We start from the raw sequence: 8213 nt of genomic DNA, 5'->3' as shown, positions 1-8213 counted from the left end.
TTCCCAATAGCCAAGCTTAAACATCTTGAGGAACCTGAGGCTGTTTCCTCTTGAGGCTGTTCCACTTTTTACTTGGAAGAAGTACACCCACCTCGCTACAACCTTTTACAGGTAGTTGTAGAGGGCCATAAGATCTCCCTTTTCTCCAGACTAAACAACTCCAGTTCCCCCAGCTGCTCCTCACAGGACTCTTTCTCTAAACTTTTCACCACCTTAGTTGCCTTTTAGATGCACTCAATGTACACCTCAGTGTCTTTCTTGTAGTGAGGGGCCCTAAAACTGATAATTTGCACAATGAATATGTGTTGAGTTGTCACCTGCAACAGCAAACTCAGTGCACAGAGTGGAGATAATTAGCAAGTGCACAGTGGGCAATCTTCAACACATTGCTATACACAACCAGTCAGACTTAACTGCTAGGAACTTGTACCACTTGACACTATGTTTATACTCCCCAGTCCCAGACTTCCAGAAGCTCACAAGCTCCTAACCATATTACCTATCCAAGAGAAAATATGCTGCATTTCCAGACACGTGTATGCATTCACAACTCATAAACTGAAGCCACTCCAAATGTGGAGAGACAAGGTACCAATAAGCATTCAATGAAAACCCTCACAACTGCACATTTCTGCCGTGTGCCCCACAAAGCAGTCTTTTTTCCTTCCTCCCATTCTCTCTGGTCACAGTTCATTGCTACAAAACTCCTGAAGTAAGATGAGTTGTGGCATACACTGGGAATGTAATCACAGATCTTTACACCTTCAATCTAAAGTATTCCCAGAAGAGTTACCATAATGACATGCCTCACATGTTTCAGAGAAAAATTAACTAGACCTTTTGCCATGTTACAACCCATTGTTCTAATTTCAGTAATGTTGCAATATAGCTCCAGTGTATTTAAATAAGCTGTAACTTAATTTAATATATATATGACCATAAAGTCTATCTTCATTTGTGTCACATTTTTTAAATTACACATGTCTAGAGGAGTATATACAGCTCCTCTGTTTTTTGCCCACTCCTATTATGCAATGGTTATCTAATCTTTCTGTGTGCCAGACAATTGCAGCTGCAGGACATTCAGAATCTGCTGCAGTTATAAAAAGAGAAACATCATTTGGTTTCAACACACATCTTATGTAGGATTTTTAAATTATATAAAATGAAATGCTAAAAAAAACCTGCTAGCCCAATAGTTCAATAAATTTTTTAGGAAACTACATAAAATGACTGTTAAAATATGCCATATAATGGTTTAGAGATAAAATTCTACATCATGTGGTTGTCAGATTCAGCTCATACATGTAGAACGAATATAGACCATAAGTAATTACATGTTTTTTCTAATAACCTTAATGTCTTGGAAAATCCCTAAGATACTTCATTTCAGCAATTTCCACTGTCCAGATCAGTGCCTTGAAATAATATCCTGTTCAGCAGGACAAATAATAAAATAGAGCAGTCCCACTCAAGAGTGAGCACTTCTAGCTACACAGTTAAAACTGGACATTTCAATGGAAAACAAAAGGAATTAGTATTTAATTTTCAGAGCTGAAATCAAAGTTTCAAGTGTACATACTAAGAACGCCTGAGAAGCTTTCTAATATTTTTCTTCTTAAAGCTGGAATTCAACATGCCACATACCATGCCTCTGTTGGCATTCTACCACTAGCCTAGCAATGTGGGGATTTCTGAACAACCTCCTTCTCATATGTTGTAATTGTATTTCTTGTAATGTAATTTCTTTTGCATTTGCTGCAGTCAGAAAAAAAAAACTGTGTGTCTGTCCTTAGAACTCCTTAAAGCAGAATTACTTGTGCGTGAAAATAAGACAGTGTTACCAACCAGAAGAAAAAGAAGCAGAAAGGGATTAATCCCCTGAATATCAAAAAAAAAAAAAAAAAAAAAATACTTACACGATTACAGATCAGGCATGATTAAGGGCATTGCTAAATTGATACCTTTCTTGAACTGCAGTCATTTGCCTCGTTGAATAAATGTTGTTCTAGAAATACTTAAGTATGACATCTTCTGGTATTGTCACACCAAACTATTAAGCCTCTTGCCCTGATAGTGCAATCATTGCTTTAAGTGTCTGACTTCTCTAGACACTCTAGAGGAGAGTCACACTTGACCACAGACAGAATACTGAAGGATAGACATAATTGTTTCCTAAAGGAATGATGAAGAATAGATATATTTTATACCTGATCACTCTTGAGACATCAGCTGCCTCTGAATCAGACATCTAGAATGAAATAGTAGTTGATTTCAACCTCATCTGAGTATAGCTGAATAGATCTGAAGACAGAAGACTTAGTTTTAGCTTTCTGGAAGAAAGGAGTCCTAATAACTGAGTAATGGAATCATGATCCTTACAGCTCTCTCTCTGGCCCCATAAACTCTCTGATATATGACATATTAGTTCTCTCTGGACAGCTGCAGAAGGGCTGAGCCCAATTCTCCCTACAGTCTAGTGGTCAGGACACCCTTCTGGTAAACAAAAGATGCAGGAATTAAGTGTTGCAGACTAAAGAAGCCAGGGAACCCATCTCAGTATCAGTCTTTAGGACTGGGTAGCAGCACTATTTCCATGTGTTTTTGAAGAAAATTTTGTTCAGATTTAGGACCCCTAATTTGCAAATCCAGATCAGGTCAAGCTATTGGGACATGTAGTTCTGCCAAGAAGGCAGATGTTCTGCAGATGAACAATGCAACATAAAAGTTTCCCTTGAGTCCTAATTTCAAGTTCTCGCTAACACAGGAAGGTTTTGTAAAGAGCACTCAAGTGATCTTAAAAATTATTAGGTGCAATGTTCAGCATATTTCTTCTATATTTGTCTCTCATTATGCACCGCTATAGTTTTTTGGCTCTAAGCTGAAGCAATAAAGATCATAGCAACTGCAATTGCTTGTCATTAATATTTCTCAGTTTTGCTGTTATTTTGGATATTTTCCTCCCTTTCACCCCACTTTTCTGTTCAACAAGATGAGTTTTTTCCTCAGCATTGTGACCATACACAATATTAATCCAATTGGCCTGGGATGAACTGACCATGACACTGCAAAATCTGAAGTGTCCTTCTTAGTTCAGTGATGACTCAGTGATGACAAAATGGATGTTGAAGAGCTACCTTCCTGCTAGGATATAAGTCATTATGGAATTTTCAGTTGAAATGACATTCAGGGACATGACAAATCAAGGTTGCTTCAAAACATCTTTTGAACATTAAATGAAGAAGTGGCACTGAGTGACTTGCCATAAAGATTAAAGAAGTTTATCTTGTCTAGCATACTGAAACCATCAAGGTGAAAAGTTTGGTTCTGATTATGAATTGCTTTGTTCTGAATCCTGTAGCTTATGACTGAACATCTAATGAGTCCTTGCATTACAAGTTAAATATATATATATATATATATATGGTTACAGTAATAGGTCTAGAAGAAGATTCCTTTCCAGTGGTTTCAGACTATTATTTCCATCCTACATAACAGACTGTAACAACCTTCCCACAAGAGGGCATCCAAATCCTTCACAAAAAATCAGAACACCTACCAGGTATCTAAGGCTACAGATCAAAGATCTTACTGAAATCAGTACAAAATTATCTATTAATTTATGGGTGTCAAAACAAGTTAGTATCATGCTTTTTAAATAACATTTTTATAATGTTATAAATATATCATGTATAATTTATAATGTTTGATAAACAAAGCATGTTATAACTTCAGTTTTTATTCATCTAAGTGTCTCTGCTGTATTTTGTTCAGAAACATCTTTCAAACCTGCCTCGATTCCTTCAGAAGCTTGAGTATAGCTAAAAGCATGAAACTTCTGAAATAATACCTAACTGCATAAGCTATCACTGTCCTGTTCCTCCATCTCCTCAAACAGCCCCATTTGCCTGAAGTCTTGCTGTCCTCTAGTGGCGAAGGGCCACGACATGTACTGTTATGGGAGCATTTAAAAGTGGATGCCCTTGCTTTCTTTGAGATTTGTATCATCTCTGCTTCAGGTAATTCTCTAAGCAAACCGAGTCTTCAAGGAAGCTGATGATCTCAGCTTGGCATACTGTAATAAAGTTACTGAGTGACAAAGAAAGGTCAGTAAGTCAGAACTTAGAAATATGCCCCAAGGTTGAATTTGTTAAGTAGTTTACGATTAGCCACCTGTATGTTGTATGATTTTTAGCCTGAAAAAAGAAAAAAGCAGATGCCTTGGAGGCTCTCCTAAACATGCCTATAAAAATAATTTATCTAAAGACTGAATATGGGGTTTTCAGCACATTTCTTCAGACTTCAGTTTTGCAATTTTACTTCTAAAACTTAATTTCATGACAAAATCTTGCTTACGAATGTAAACTTTTAAGTTGTTGATCTGATGATGAACTGTAATAAGCTTCTGAGTTATTCTCTCTCCCATACTCACTAGCAAGACCTCAAGCAAACACCATTACTCAAATCCTAGGTAGGATTCATGTCACGTCACAGAAAGACTGTGCATGGTGTAAGTCAGTCATAATGATGACTATAGTCCTAGCCATGCTAAGTCACATGAAAAAGGGAAGATGACCTCTGCCTCCTCCCCATCAAGCTGAATACAGCTTGATTGAATACAAGCTCCTCCCTCAGCTGAATACAGCTCCAGAACCCTACACACCAGTAATGTGGCTGGTGAATCATGGAACTGCTGCCACTGATCATGAAGTTCTCAGAGGAGGACAGACACAATTGCCTTTCATGCAGCTGAATGAAATGCAGGTGTTGTAATAGGGCAGAGAAAACAAAGTAGTTCTGCTCTGAACTAAGATCTGGCAGATTCAGGCTTTTTGGGACAACTAGAGTGCCAGATTCAAAACAGATCATCTCAACTGAAAAATTCCCTCTTCCTTCACTGTGTTTTACACTGGCCTTATGTTATATAGAAGAAAGAACCTGAGTAAGCACATCAGTCATTTGGCTTATTCAGGCTTGCACTTCCTGCATGTGGTAGAGGTACTGGGGAAAGCCAGATATTAGTAAAGAACAACTCAATAGCAAGCAACCACTTAGAGCAAAGTCTTCACATCACTAAAAAGACCTAAGTAGAACCATATATGAATCAGGACACAAACAATATTTTAAATATTACCAAATGACACCTTTTCACTGCATGTTCTCAACAGAGTTCTCTTAATCACATTCTATCAGACACAGATATTTTTGAATAATGAATGAGATCACTAAAAAAAAAAATCAGCTTGCTGCAATGCAGGCACAACAACTTCATAATGATTTATGAAGGTATTCCAACACACTTTGCTTATGCATGTGGTATATGGCCTTAAAAGCCACTCCAGCATCTGAGTTAACAAAAAGGACATTGTGTTGAAGTTTGTTCAGCTGCTTTTCATTTAAAGCATCTTCCACTTTCAGGTCATTATCAACATTTGTTCTAATCACAGCAACTCTTATTTTTCATGGGTAGTCAACCTGCATCAATTTATAATCTCCAAATCTTCCTCAACTTTCTCATATCTTGCCATATCCTGACCTCGTACACTAAATTTTACAGGAATACACAGATAATAACATATCAGATATATAATTTTGTAAAATAAACATCTGCTAACTTGGTGCTGAATCTAATAATGCATGTAAAAAACCAACCTGCTTTCAGAAGACCAGCTTCTGCAGCTTGACTTTTTGCTACCGTACAGATCCTTTGATACACAGTTTTTGCTTGTTAGCAGCCAACAACAACTCCTAAAATGAAGTAAAGTCAAGAGTAAGAAACTTCAGCAGTACATCCTGTATATATATATGAAATACAAAATCAGTATCCTACAGATCCCACATAAATGTTTTTAAACCATAGCCCAGCAGATTTTAAGAAACAAACAAAAAAAAGTATTTAGAATGTTTGCACAAAATTTTCTATGCCATAAAGAACGAAAACCAACAGGCTTCTAAGTAACACACACACCAATAAAAAAACCCTACAGTCTCAGTAGGAGGAGAACATCCACAGAGTAGCTGTTCCCCTGTGGATCAGCAGTATAGATTCTATAGTGACCCCAAAGGGTAGTTAGAAGAGTAAATTTGTCAGAGAAATTTACTCTGCAGAGTAAATTTCAGAGAAGCAGCCTGTAGAGAAGCAGCCAATGTACTGTATTCCTCATTATGTGGATTCAGGGATGGAAAGCAACCTGGTTCTGTTACAGCTGAATTCATGAAGGAGCCTTACAAAGTACAGGTCCTCATCTCACAAACACATCTGTGCCATGTCTGGCTGAGATGGAGCTGATTTTCTTCATAGCAACCCATCTGAGGATGTGTTTCAGACTTGTTAGTATAACAGTGTTGATAACACACCAGCGTTTTAGCTATTGCAGAGCAGTGCTTGCACAGCATCAAGGACATCTCTGCTTCTCACTCTGCCTTACAGTGAGTAAGCTGGGCATGAGAAAAATGCTGTGAGGGGTCACAGCCAGGACAGCTGAACCTGATCTGAGTAAAGGCATATTCTGTGCCATATAATGTGATGCTAAGCAACAGAAATTGGGTGTATTCCTTCCAAAGCTGCTGTTCGTCAGACACTCACTGGGCATCTGTCTGCTAGTAGGAGGTAGGCATTGCTTTTTCTTTTTCTTTTCCCTTTTCCTCTTCTTTGTCCTCTTCCCTTCTCTCTTTTCTTCACTAATTAAACCATCTTTATCTTGACCCATAAGTTTTAATTGCTTTTTCTTTTCCCATTCTCTTCCCCATCCTGCTAGGCTGGGGTAGTGAGTAATCAATTGGTGGGTGTTTAATTGCTGGCCAGGGTTAAACCACCACATTACACACAAATTAGGCAAATGATAGCAATGTTAAACATGAAGCTGCTCAAGTGTCCAAAATATCTTCACTGACTGGTGAAGAGCTTAATGGTACAATTCACCCAGTATCGGTGGCCTCAGAGGATGCTGCTCTAATTGAAGCTTAGCAAAGTAGCAACATAAAAAGGCAGTTTTAGAAGAACTTGATGTATTTTCTCCAACAATTTATTTTCTGAGTCAATTAATTTTTGAAAGTTAAGACAGCTCACCCTCAGATATTCTGAGACTGTTTCCAACATCTGTGCAATGAACAGCTGGATTTCTTTCTCAATTGGCCTAGTCAATGATTTAAAGCATTCTATGTTAGTTTACAAATTAGATGTTAAAACAACTTATTCTAATCTCTAAACATTAGGAAAACAATCCATGAAGCAACAGGGAAGCAATGTAATTTTTCTGCTTAGAAAGGGTTGTGTTAATATGGTCTCTACTATCCATAAAAATTCTCTAATGCACCCAGAGGCACTATTAGAGAAACAGCATCTACAGTTCTTATTTGTTAATGTCAAGTGGATTATTAGAAAGAATCCAGGAGCTCTTACAATACCACACTTTTTATTCTAGGCTTTGAGCTTGGAGATTTTGACTTTCACAAAATCAGAATATGAGAACAAGTCAGTTCAAGCACCAGCATGAAAGTATTTTTAATTATTCCCAGAGCTGAAACAGCAGTGAAGTGGAGAAACAGCCTGATACTAACACACAAATGAAGAAGCCAAGAGCCTTGCTTTGTTACAGAATTATGGGCTCATTTCCTGAAACACCTAATACTGTGCAGGAAAAATGTAGTCGCAACTTTGCTCTTCCCACAATTGTCACATATTCTGAATCAATCCTTTTCACTGAAATGAGGTTTAACTGGAATAGATCACCAACAGACCCATAAGTGACATTTAGATGAGAAATACTAAAGAAAACAAAGAGGCGGAGTTAGGGCAAACAGCATATGCTCCCAAAACTCAAGAGTTCTTACTCAAGGAAATAAAACTTCACCTTTTCTCTGATGTACACAAAAGTAATTTCTTCCTTCCAATCAATTCAAGGTTGTATTACTGAAAGACATTTCTAAGAATTTTTTTTTCTTCCTGTTAAAGAGGAAATGGCTCCTCCAGTCATGGCTAACAAACGTGGCACATACACGAAGTAAAATCTGTTTTGTGTCGTTTTTGTTTTTCAAACTGATGATAGAGCATGTTCTGATATTTGGGAACAAGCAGGAGTTCTCCTGAGCCTGGAGGATCTGCTCCTCCAAAATCCCCAGGATGAGTGAAGGCACCAGACAAGACTTTTTGAGGAGTCAGAGAGAGAAATGGCAGAAAGATAATTTAAGGGGCAGAAAGATAATTTAAGGGG

Source organism: Heliangelus exortis, chromosome 2 (genome assembly GCF_036169615.1).
Source record: "Heliangelus exortis chromosome 2, bHelExo1.hap1, whole genome shotgun sequence".
NCBI lineage: Eukaryota > Metazoa > Chordata > Aves > Apodiformes > Trochilidae > Heliangelus > Heliangelus exortis.
This window is presented reverse-complemented; position numbering follows the sequence as displayed.